This window comes from Equus quagga, chromosome 16, assembly GCF_021613505.1.
Source record: "Equus quagga isolate Etosha38 chromosome 16, UCLA_HA_Equagga_1.0, whole genome shotgun sequence".
Lineage (NCBI taxonomy): Eukaryota > Metazoa > Chordata > Mammalia > Perissodactyla > Equidae > Equus > Equus quagga.
This window is the reverse complement of record NC_060282.1, coordinates 17879517-17890830: the sequence shown is the minus strand read 5'-3', so window position 1 is coordinate 17890830 and position 11314 is coordinate 17879517. Positions and strand designations below refer to the sequence as shown.

At 41.4% G+C, this 11314-nt stretch overlaps 1 long non-coding RNA gene across 1 annotated transcript in view; it reads left to right on the top strand.

Annotated features, from left to right (window-relative positions):
- The first annotated feature begins 460 nt into the window (after positions 1 to 460).
- Positions 461 to 11314, top strand: part of LOC124228125 (uncharacterized) — a 50442-nt gene continuing 39588 nt past the window's right edge. Inside the window, exon 1 of the long non-coding RNA XR_006885640.1 lies at positions 461 to 593. This is a non-coding gene — a long non-coding RNA (uncharacterized LOC124228125). The remainder of the gene's footprint in view (positions 594 to 11314) is intronic.

Below are 11314 nucleotides of genomic sequence, written 5' to 3'. Positions count from 1 at the left end.
GATCTTATAAGCAGAGGTGTTCGCTCCTGCCATACTCAACACTCTGTATTTACAACAAAAATTGAATACCACTTTACTCTCCCGGAATTAAATTCATAGATAATGTAAACTACACAAATAATTTCAAGAAACCAATGTAATGTTCTAATAATACAAAGGCAAAAAAGAGGAAAGTAGTTTATTCTAAAATACAATACTAACATCAATAAAAGATAATACGTTTTTCACTATACAAATACACTGGCACCAATATGAGAACAATACCCGACAAAAACTGCCCCCACAAAATTTCAATATGCCCCCCAGGGGGCAGTACTGTGCCCACCGAGAACCTCTGCTTTAGGACTTGAAGAAAGGAAATGCTTCAGATACAGAAATTCATTCTTCCGTTCATGCATTTAACAATCAGGTTTTTGAGCATCAGCGTATTATATCAGGCACTGTGGGAGCTGCCAGGCTGAGTCAGGCGATATTTCTGTCTTCAAGGAGATTACAGTCTAGAAACCAAGCAAAAAACATGAGCATAAAAACATCAAGCAAGATGAGAGGTGAGAAGAGATCAAGGAGAGATACATAAAGAGACCCCTTTAAAGGTACGGATTGACGAATATAAATCTCACCTTCCCTTCTCTCTCCTTCCCTCCGTCTCTCTTCCTCTCCCTTCTTCCCTCCCTCCCTCTCTTCCTTTATTCCTTCCTTCCTCTTCTCCCACCCATCCTCCTCCTCCTCTTCTGTAGTACCAGTTTATAGAGTCACCTCCTTCTCTCTATAAGCTGTCTGCCTGGTTCACTGCCCAATGCCGGTAGCCCAGAGTCCTTCCAATTTAGGGCCATGCCCACAGGGCAATTCTGTCCAGGAAAAGAATTTCAATAGCACAGTGCTGAGAACAGTGTCCTTAGCTGAATTGCTGCCAATTATTTGGTATCCTTTTACAAAGCAAGACTGTTATCACACTCAAAAAAATTGGTTGCAGACCTAAGCATTATGAATATATGTTTAGCATAGCAGATTGTGCCAGCCCACATAAATCTGTTTAGAGATCATGCTCAGAGTAACTTGTTTTTATTAAAATAAACTCATTTGTAAAAATTGTAAATATGACTGATTTCAACAGCTGTGGGACTCCAGAAGTAAGATTTTACCCAAGGATTGGCTCAATTAGAAGAGTCTAGATTTTTTTATGCATATGTTTTGCGGTTTGTCATACACAGTCTGGTGTGGCAAAACTTCAGTAGTGTTAGAGATGAGAAGTTGTCCAGCAGCCTTTAAAAAGCACAGCACTCTTGCTATTTAGAGCCTCGTCCACCTTTGCAACAGTGAAAAAAAATATTTGTAGGGAATTCAAGAGCTTTGAATCAAAAGTTCGAAGCACTGGTGTCAGCTGAAGAGGAACAGGCTTCCAACAGCACTTTTTGGGGTAGTTTCCTTCTGTTTTTATTTTTCCTTTTTCTACTTTTGGTGACAAAGTCTCCTAAAAAACATGATATCATGAAACAGATCAGCCAAAAAGACATCAAGCTAACATACTTTAAACTCTTAGCTATAGTTAGGTGAATTTGAGAATTTTGCCCTAGTGAAACACTCCCACAATTCCCTCTAACGGCTGCTTCAGAAGGTGGACAGAACATTCCTGCTAAAGCTAGTTCAGGCTGAACAAACTTTCAAAGTCAGTTCAGGGTCAGGTCATTCCCTCTTCCTTTGAATGCTTGCTTTGTGAAAATAATAATGTTATTGATAATAACAACAATAAGGACGAGTTAATATTCTTGGTAAATGTCCTCCCACTCCACTCTTCCCATACTTCAGTATCCAGTATGAGACCATATATTTCTATATAGGACTATAGACTCAAAAGAGGAAAAATAGGAAAAACTGATTTCCCAGTATTTATTCAAGGAGTAACATGTTGATACACCTCTTTTGAAAACAATCATGGTGTCGTCTGGGTTGGTTCATTCATCGGTGTGCACTCTATTTCCACCAAAAAGTTAGTGTCTATGTCAACACTCTCTGAAAAAAAGATGCCAGTGTATCTTTTTTGACTTAAAATCTTAGGACGCAAATAACTTTAGGAGAACATCCAACCAGAAGGCAATGCTAGAGTAAGAAAATGCTAGTTTTCGCTGTGTTTTAAAGTCTTAGCAGAGGAGTCTAGAGCAGCAGGTCTTAAACTTTAATGTGCATGAAAATTATCAGGGAACTTTGTTTAAAATGTAGCGTCCCCCAGGAGAGTCTAATTCCGTAGGTCTGGATGAGGCTGTGAATCTACATTTGACAGGCAGCTGATGACCCTTCACTTTGAGAAATAGTGATCTAGAAAAGTGGTTATAATTGGGGGAAAACTTATTGCAGCCTTGTAGAACCAAGAATTACAAGCTATAAAAAGTCACTATCTCTAAGAAGAGGTATCCATTCCTAGAACTGTGAGTTGGTTGGACATCAACACTGAAGGGGAATTCTACTTCAGTCATCAAGAACTTTTGGACCCATTGCAGATTTCCATCTTCCGGGAAACCTCATGGCTCACTAAACTCTGGACACTTTAGATATACTATCTCATTTTACCCTTCTGGTGTCTCTGGGAGGTAGTTGGTATTGTTTGCAGTTAACATGAGGAAGCCAAGGTTTAGAGAGGGTAACCTGCCTAGTCAGTTGCCCAGTAATCTGCAATGAAAGGTGGGTTTTGAACACACGCTGACTGATCCTAAAATCTAATGACGATGCTGCATATGCTGCTTCCCAGAAGGAAGGCATTGGATTCGCCAGGTGACAGTGTGCAGAAGATTTGAGAGCATTCACTGGTGTTGAAGTCAGATGGTCCTCTGTTCAAGTCCCAGATTCTCTACAATAGCAGTTGTTGCTGCGTAACAAATCCACCAAAGTTAGTGGCTTAAAAGCCTCAGCAATCATTTAGCTCATAAGTCTGTGTGTTGGCCGGGTGGTTCTGATGATCTGGGCAGGGTTTGGCTGATCTTGGCTGGACTCACTGATGCATCTGTGGTTAGCAGGTGGGTTGTCTAGGGGCTGCCTAGTCCAGGATGAAATCATTCTTACTTCAGTGGATCATCCAGGCGCTGGCTCATCTAGGACAGCCTCAGTCACACCTCCAGTGGTTGGCTGGCTATTGGTCACAGGGGTGACTGATTTTCTCATCTTGATTTCATGATGTTCCAGTTAACACTCTTCTGGTTGTGGTACAGAATCCCGCTCAAGCTGGCTCAACCAAAGAAGCGAAAGCTACTGTTTGTCCCTGCATGTGCACTCCATCCTCTCCTCCCTTGACTCTCCTTTTAAGATTCCTCTAGAACGTGGCCCAGCCAAGTGGCCTTAACCTAGGAGTCTTTGTTCCTTAGAGCTAAACGGCCTGGTTCTCAGTGTCCCAACTTCAAAATCGAGAGAGAGAATCTGATTGGTCCAGCACATCTTTTCTTAAAATGTTCGCTTAGTCCAATCTGCCATGGCAGGAGGGGTGGGCAGACCTGGGGGGAAAGGGCAGCTTTATGTGGGCAGCAGAGGCTGTGAGCAAGGGCAGTTCCTCAGAAGATGGGTGTGAGCCAGCAGACACAGTCACTCACGTTACCCGGACACAGGCAGCCTTCTCTAATATTTTAAGCTACCATCCCATCATATAGTCAAAATACTCAACTTCCGGGCCCGTATAAAAACCCACCTCCTCTCTGAACAGCTCTTGATAAAGTGGAATCAGAGTGGCTATTTCTCCCACCCACTCACCAAACACCTACCACGCCTTCAGCTGTGCACAGGTGTACTGGTTTGCTAGGGCTGCCATAAGGAAGTACCACAGACTGGCAGAAACAGTCCCAGAGACCCTCAGTCCAAGACCAAGGTGTCGGCAGGGTTGGTTCTTTCTGAGGGCTGTAAGGGAAGGATCTGTTCCAGGTCTCTCTCCTTGACTTGTAGACAGACAGTGGTCTTCCCCCAGTGTCCTCACATCATCTTCCCTCGGTACATGTCTGCATTCAGATTCCTCTCTTATAAGGGCACCAGTCATATAGGATTAGGGTCAACCCTAATGGCCTCATTTTAACTTAAGTACGTCTGCAAAGATCCTATCTCTAAATATAGTCACGTTTTGAGGTGCTGGGGTTAGGACTTCTACATGTGAATTCTGAGGGAGTCACAATTCAGCCCATAACAACACGAAAACAGTCATCGCTATAAACAATGTAAATGGTATCTGAGCCTGTTCTTTCCGTTGCAACATCACTGGGCTTATCTGCAGTTCTGCTTATCGGAATGCCCTTCAGTCCCTGAGAGCATCCAGTAACTATGTATTGACTCTTTGTGTCTGCTATTTATAAATAAGCCTTTTATAAAGCTCCACGTTTGTGAAAAAGTGGTCCCACTATGTACTTTGAAGTTTTCTTTTATTATGAAGGCTTTATTTTAGATTATATATAATCAAATATTTCACTTACACATTGCCTAAGGCAATGTTTCTCAACATTTTAAAAACACATCTAGGGGCCCGCCCTGTGGCTGAGTGGTTAAGTTCCCTTGCTCTGCTGCGGCAGCCCAGTGTTTCGTCAGTTCAAATCCTGGGTGCGGACATGGCACCGCTCATCAAGCCACGCTGAGGTGGCATCCCACATGCCACAACTAGAAGGATGCACAACTAAAAATATACAACTATGTACCGGGGGGCTTTGGGGAGAAAAAGGAAAAAAAATTAAAAAAATAAAAACACATCTATACTCCAGCCCCACCTCCAAAGATTCTGATGATTTGGTTTAGGGTGGGATACGGGCACTGATTTTTTTTTTTTTTTAAGCTTCCCAAATAATTCCAAAATGCAGTCACTGTTGAGAACCGCTGGCCTCAGGTAAAGAGTAGCGGAGGCAAACAACTCTTATGAAGCATCCCTCCCTGCCAGGCCCCCAGCTCAGTGTTTTTCTATATAATTTAATTTTCAAAACAATCTTATGAATATTAGTACTACATCCCCCTTTTTATAGACTAAGAAACTGATGCTCAAGAAGATTGCCTTGGTCGGGTCCCACAAGTTGTGGGGGCAGAAGGTTATTCAGGTTTAAATATTGGGTAGAAGGGGCCTGGGTTGGGCTGGCAGCTGGTCACATCTTTTCCACTGTTTGTGGAGGGGATCAGCACAGAAAGACACATCAATTTTTGGCCACTTTTAGAAAACAGATCTCATAGTCTCGCCTTCACACTGATTCCTCCATCACAGGTTCAACAACCATTAAGTGAGTATATTAGTATTTCTGTTTGTCAAAACAGACTAGGCCGTGCTGCTGTAACAAACCCAGCTACCCTGGGCTTCACATGTCAGGATTTCTGATTCATCGAGCTGTCTTGTAGCTCTCAGTGTCTCTCTGGGGCCACTCCCTACTGAATGGTGGCTCGGGGATCCAGGCTGCTTCCTCTTTTGGGCTATGTTGTGTACAGGTCTTCCAGGTTGCCCAGGGTGGGGGAAGTGAGATTTCCACTAGCTATTAAATGTTTCGGTTTAGAAGTGACACGTGTACTTCTGCTTAGAGTTCTTTGATCAGCCCTAGTCACCGGAAACGTGGAGGAGCACAAGGACAGTCTGGTGAGAGGTAAATATCTCAGCCATGTTACCTTAACAAAGGCATCTTTTGTGGAGAAGATGTTCAAGAAGATTGAAACCCATATTGATTCCACAGGCCCTCCTTTTCCACCAGAGTGAAGTCAATAGTCCATCCTCTCAGCCTTGGATGATAAAGTAAAGGCAAACCTAATTTCTTTAGTGAAGTATGAGGCAATTTAGGTGTGTTGATATGTAATTTTACCGTGCTGTACATTCTTTGGGGGGCAGGGGCCACATCTCATTCTTCTCTCTCCTAATGCCTTGCACACAGTAGGTCCTCAGTAATACATATATACATAAATTCAGCAAATATTAATTGGACTAAACAGAAATAGTCCCTGCCCTCATAACTACAATTAAAATACTCTAATAATAACATATGAGTGTTGTGTCTTGTCATTTGTAATGGAGTTTAACTCCCATTATCTCATTTTAATTGTGAATGTTATAAATTGAAAATACAGACCAGTTGGCTTGGACGTGTCATTAAGTTAATTTCTCAATTTGCAATTTCCCTCATCCTTACACATTTCTTTCCCTCCTGCTTCATAGCTGCATGAGAGGTCGGCAGCTTACAGCCAGCAGGGTAATATAACACTAGGCTTATGTTATGCATGTACCCAAAGGTTACACATCTCCTTTCTGAGCACACAGATAGGTCTGCAGACTTTTAACAACTTTTTTGAAAAACACTTGCCCAAAGACAGTCAGGGATAATATAAAAATACACGGACATAATTTTTCAGTTTAGATACACAAGAATATTTTTTCTGATTTTTTACCTTCCTTTAAATATTTCAGTTTTCATAATTAAAATAAATACTCGAGCTTAAAAGTAACTTTTATGTTTTTATAAAACATTTGTATTACCAAAGGAATATAATCACTTTGCGGAAACTTAAAAAAAATAGAGATAAGACTCTATCCATGGTTCTCTCTTCCTAACCACTATTAGCATTTTGATGTATTTCCAGATTAGCTATTTTTAGATGAAAGAAAATACGTTCAGTTATCTCTGTTTCTTCTCCTGCAAGGTTATTTTGTGTAAGAATATTAGAAAATTGTCATTTTGGATAGACATTTTCATTTAGCTAGTATTTTAGTGATTATATTTCATGCAACAGCTGTGAGGTGAAGGTTCAGAAGAAACCAGGGAATTCATTTGAGTGATGGTGGTAATTTACATTTTCTCCCTAGTAGGGGGGGAAGGAGACAAGAAAAATTTAAGGAAGAAACAGAAGAGACATATGCTGTGGTCCTAAATATAAAACACGTAAACTGAATGAAAAAAATAATTACAGAACGTAAGATTCGGTAACTTATTTTTCTTCCTAAATGATTAAAGCAAAACCTTGTGTCTTTTTTTAAGACCCTGCTTTTCTTAAATATTCAGCACAGTAAATAGCTATAATTAGGATTCATCACACGTAATCAGTTTCCAAATTATTTCATGAATACATTATCTATTGCAACGAGCCACCCTTTCTTCCCCCCAGTCAATCTTTAAGCCAGTTGAAGTTTCACAATGGTCCTTTAAACCAACACTTGTAGCTCACAACGTCTGCATGTTCAGGGGCCCCATGTTGGGCACTGTTTGATCCATTAAGGGTTCCAGTCCCTTATCTTGTGAATGTTGAAATCATTTGGATTTGGCGTGTGCTCTGAAGGTAGTGGTATTCCCGGAGCCCTCTCGCTGCATGTTAAGTGCTGTTCTCTGACTCCCAGCCAGAGCGCGGATGTTGGCAGGGCTGATTGCTCAAATGTAGTGATCTCATTCCCAACCTTTGCATACTAAAATTACATAGCCTAAACATGAAGCTTCCAGATTTCTCCTCTTAAAAGCAGAATAAAGACATAATTCCACATTGCTCCAAAAGAATTAAGACAATCTTTGAAATGGGAAGAACTTTGAAAATAAAATTGTTAGGCCATCACAATAAAATATTAAGGAAATAATGCTGGTTTGTGAGGTTCAATAACAGCTGAGAAACCCAAAAAAATTTTATAGTTATTGTCAGGGCGTTTCATATTTTTCTACTTTTTATCAAGGGAGCTTAGGTTGGGTTCTCCCTAGAGCATCCCCTGAGTAAAGGATGCGAGGGCAAGGGGTTACTTGGGAGGCGATGCTGAGAAATACAAGCAGGGGAGTGGAGGAGTGGGTTGGGAAAGGGAAGGAAGCTAACATAGAGCGCAGTTTGGGGCAGGTGATTGCTCTGAGACCCGGGCCTCAATCCCAATGGGGAACCTAGAGACAACGTGTAGAACACACCTCAGAATTGTTCCAACTCGCATCTATGTCTGGATGGCAGCTATTCCCAGGCATGTTAACTTCCCTTCACTTCTAGCCTACATCCAGCATGGACCACGAGAAAAGCCTCAGGTGTGGTTTACAAATGTTTGCAGGAGGTTGCCAATGGCACGTACCTGAATGTTGGATGCCAAGAGCATATAAGAAGGGCACCTGCAGTGTCTGTTCAGGGGAGGTGCTTACAAACATGGGTTTCAATCACACAGACCTAGCGGAGTCCTGCTTCTGCCACTTATGTGTGAAACTGAGCAAATTAATCTATCTAAGCCTTTCTTTATTTGTAAAATGAAAATAATACTAGAATTTACCTCCTAGGGTCTTTGTAAGGATTAAATAAGATACAGTGTGCAAAGTGCACACAAGGTGAGAGAGTTTCACGTGTGTATCAGAGAACTGGCTCAAATGGATACTAGAAATTATGTCAATAATTGCAGCTTTGTTAACCTTTATGACAGACAAATCTTAGGGTAGCTGCAGGGTTCACACTTCCTTATAATGGGGGTTTCCTATAGCAATGTCTAAATTATATGGCCCTGGTCTCTGGCCATAGCTAGGAAGGACATCAAGACCAATCCAATTCTTTGTTAGGGGGAACTTGGAAATCTAAAACAGAGAAACACTGGGTCTGGGTGTCTCTGTTGAGTCACATTAATAACAATTAGAGCAGCCCTGTTTCTCTCCAGCGACTTTTGGTTGTTCTGACCATCCACGAGATAACTTACATCCTTTCAAAAATACGCCTTTTTTGCTAAAGTTAGCCAGAGAGAATTTCTGTTGATTGCAACCAAAAGACTCTTAACCAATAAAACCCATCTATTCGTAATCCAACACTTTAACTGATAGCTACTCTCTTATCACTATTTATATAGAAATATAATTCATTTTTATATATAATAAACAATTTATATATAAATTCTATCTTATGTTTATTTTAAATATAATTTATTGTAAATATATAAATATATAGTTACATATACATATATATTTCTTGGTATTTTGTGCTTGTTTCCAGAGCTAGTCAAAAAACAAAACATAGGGCCAGCCCGGTGGCATAGTGGTTAAGTTCACATACTCTGCTTTGGAGGCCCAGGGTTCACAGGTTCAGATCGCAGGTACGGATCTACACACTGCTCATCAAGCCATGCTGTGGCAGTGTCCCACATAAAATAGAGGAAGATTGGCACAGATGTTAGCTCAGGGCCAATCTTCCTCACACAAGCAAACTAACAAAAAACCCCACAACCTTCCAGTCTTTTCACAGTCATTTTATGGAATGACTATGAAAAGCTAAAAAAATACAATTATTGATTAGACGGGTTTCAGTCTCAGGAGGATGCCTAATACGTGGACAATTAACTCTCAGCAAACCAAAGTGAAAATGTGTTCTTACATAGCCATGGAATTGGATAAATCTAACAGAAGCAGGTCCTAAAAATAAAATTGGGATGACTTTGTGTCTTTTTAAAACTTAGACGCTATTAGGTAGATCCCATTCTCCTTTTCCGAAGTGTGGGCTTCCCCTCACCATAGCCCCCATGGGCCTCCATTTTCCATTAACTTCCTATCTTCCTATTCTGCTCCTTAATCTTCTGCTCTCCTTATCCATTACCCAGTCATGAAGTCAACTGAGACTTATTTAGTGTCACCTATGGTCCTATTATGGTAAGGGCTGGATCTACAGTCATAAAACAAAACAAACTTAGCTCCTGACCTTAAAAAGCCTATGTCTCGTGGTGAGACAAACATTAAACAAATAAACATTATAAAATATACAGCTACAAATTACGAAAAGTGTCATGTAAGAATATTGGGGATTAAATGAGAGATTAAAATAGGAAATACTTAGATTGAGGAGGGTCAGGAAAACTTCTCCAAGACAGTGACTTTTATGCTGAGAAATGAAGAATAGGAAGAGGATTTTGAAAAGCCTAGAGGTAGAAAAAAAAAAAAACTGAAAAAAAGCTATCATGGGTGGCGTATTGTGGGCCAGGAGAAAAGTGGGGAGATGAAGCTGAGAGGTAGGCAGGAGCCATAACAAGCGTCAGCAATGGGAAGCACTAATGAGCACGAGCAAATGATGGCATCAGATCTGAGTTTCTTAAAAGACTATTTTGGCTACTGGTTGGAGAATGGATGGTGGGGGCAAGAGTATAAGCAAGACTCATCAGGAGGCTCTTGCTGTAGGACAGACATGTGATTATAGTGGGTTGAGAGAGCCGGGGAGGAAATGGAGAGATCTGAGAGGTATTTGGGAGACAGAAAATCAGGACTTGGTGATGGATTGGAAGTTGAGAGAGAGGGAAGCTTTAGATTTCTGGCTTTGGCGTTTGGATGGATGGTAGTAGATGGTAGATTCATTGAAAAGAGGAACTTGGGAGGAGCAGCAGGTTTCAAGGAAAGATCAAAATGTGTTGGTCTGTAGTTCAGAAAAGTGATATGGCCTGGAAATATAAATTTGGGAGAGGTTGATATATAGTTGAAATACCTGTATTTAAAGCCTTGAGAGCAGGGAACCACACCTGGAGAAAGAGCGCAGAGAGAAGAGAGCTCAGGATCAAGCTCTGGAGAACAACATGAAGACTAAGAGTAGAGGGAGGTCATCAAAAAGGAAAAAAAGTACAGAGCAGCTCTTTTCTGGACTCCGGAGGGAAACCCACGAGCGTAGCGTCACAGCAGGCAGGAGAAAACTCGCTTCAAGAAAGACGCGCTCTGTGTCATGGAAGGATGCAGAGTGGCAGAGTATGAAAAGGACTAAGGCGTGTACATTTGATTTAGGAAAATGGCAGTCACTAGTGGCCTTAGTAAGAATAGTTTGAAGAAGTATTTTTGCAACCTGTCCTGCCCCATTCCAATCATGCCCTTCTCCCTGATTAAAACAAGAGAAAAACAAGCAAAGCTATTCTCCTTCCTTTTGCTTTGAAACTGGCAGCACTCCTACTACAAGGTGAGAAATCCCCCTCCGTATAAAATCAATTCAGAACCTCTTTCATTTCCTTCCTCATTTTACTCTCATGACAACTTCCTCTTCTTCTTAGGGAGACTCATCTCAAGGTGAAAGACTTAAAATGGTGGTTCTTTCTCACCACTGGTACTTCCAGACAACCACAACTCCTTCAGTTCTGGAGGCCAGAAGGCCAAAATCGGTCCCACTGGGCCAAAACCAGTGTGGGTAGGGCTGCTCTCCTCCGGAGGAACTAAGGGAGAGTTTGTTCATTGCCTCTTCCACCTCCTGGAGGCTGGCTGCCAGCATTTCATTGGCTTATAGCCACGTGACACCAATCCTTGACTTGACTGTCACATTGCCTTCTCTTCTAAAGTCTCCCTGTCTCCCTTTTATAAGGATACATGATTGCATTTAGGGCCCACACAAATAATCCAGGACACTCTACCTCAAGATCCTTAATTTAATTACTTCT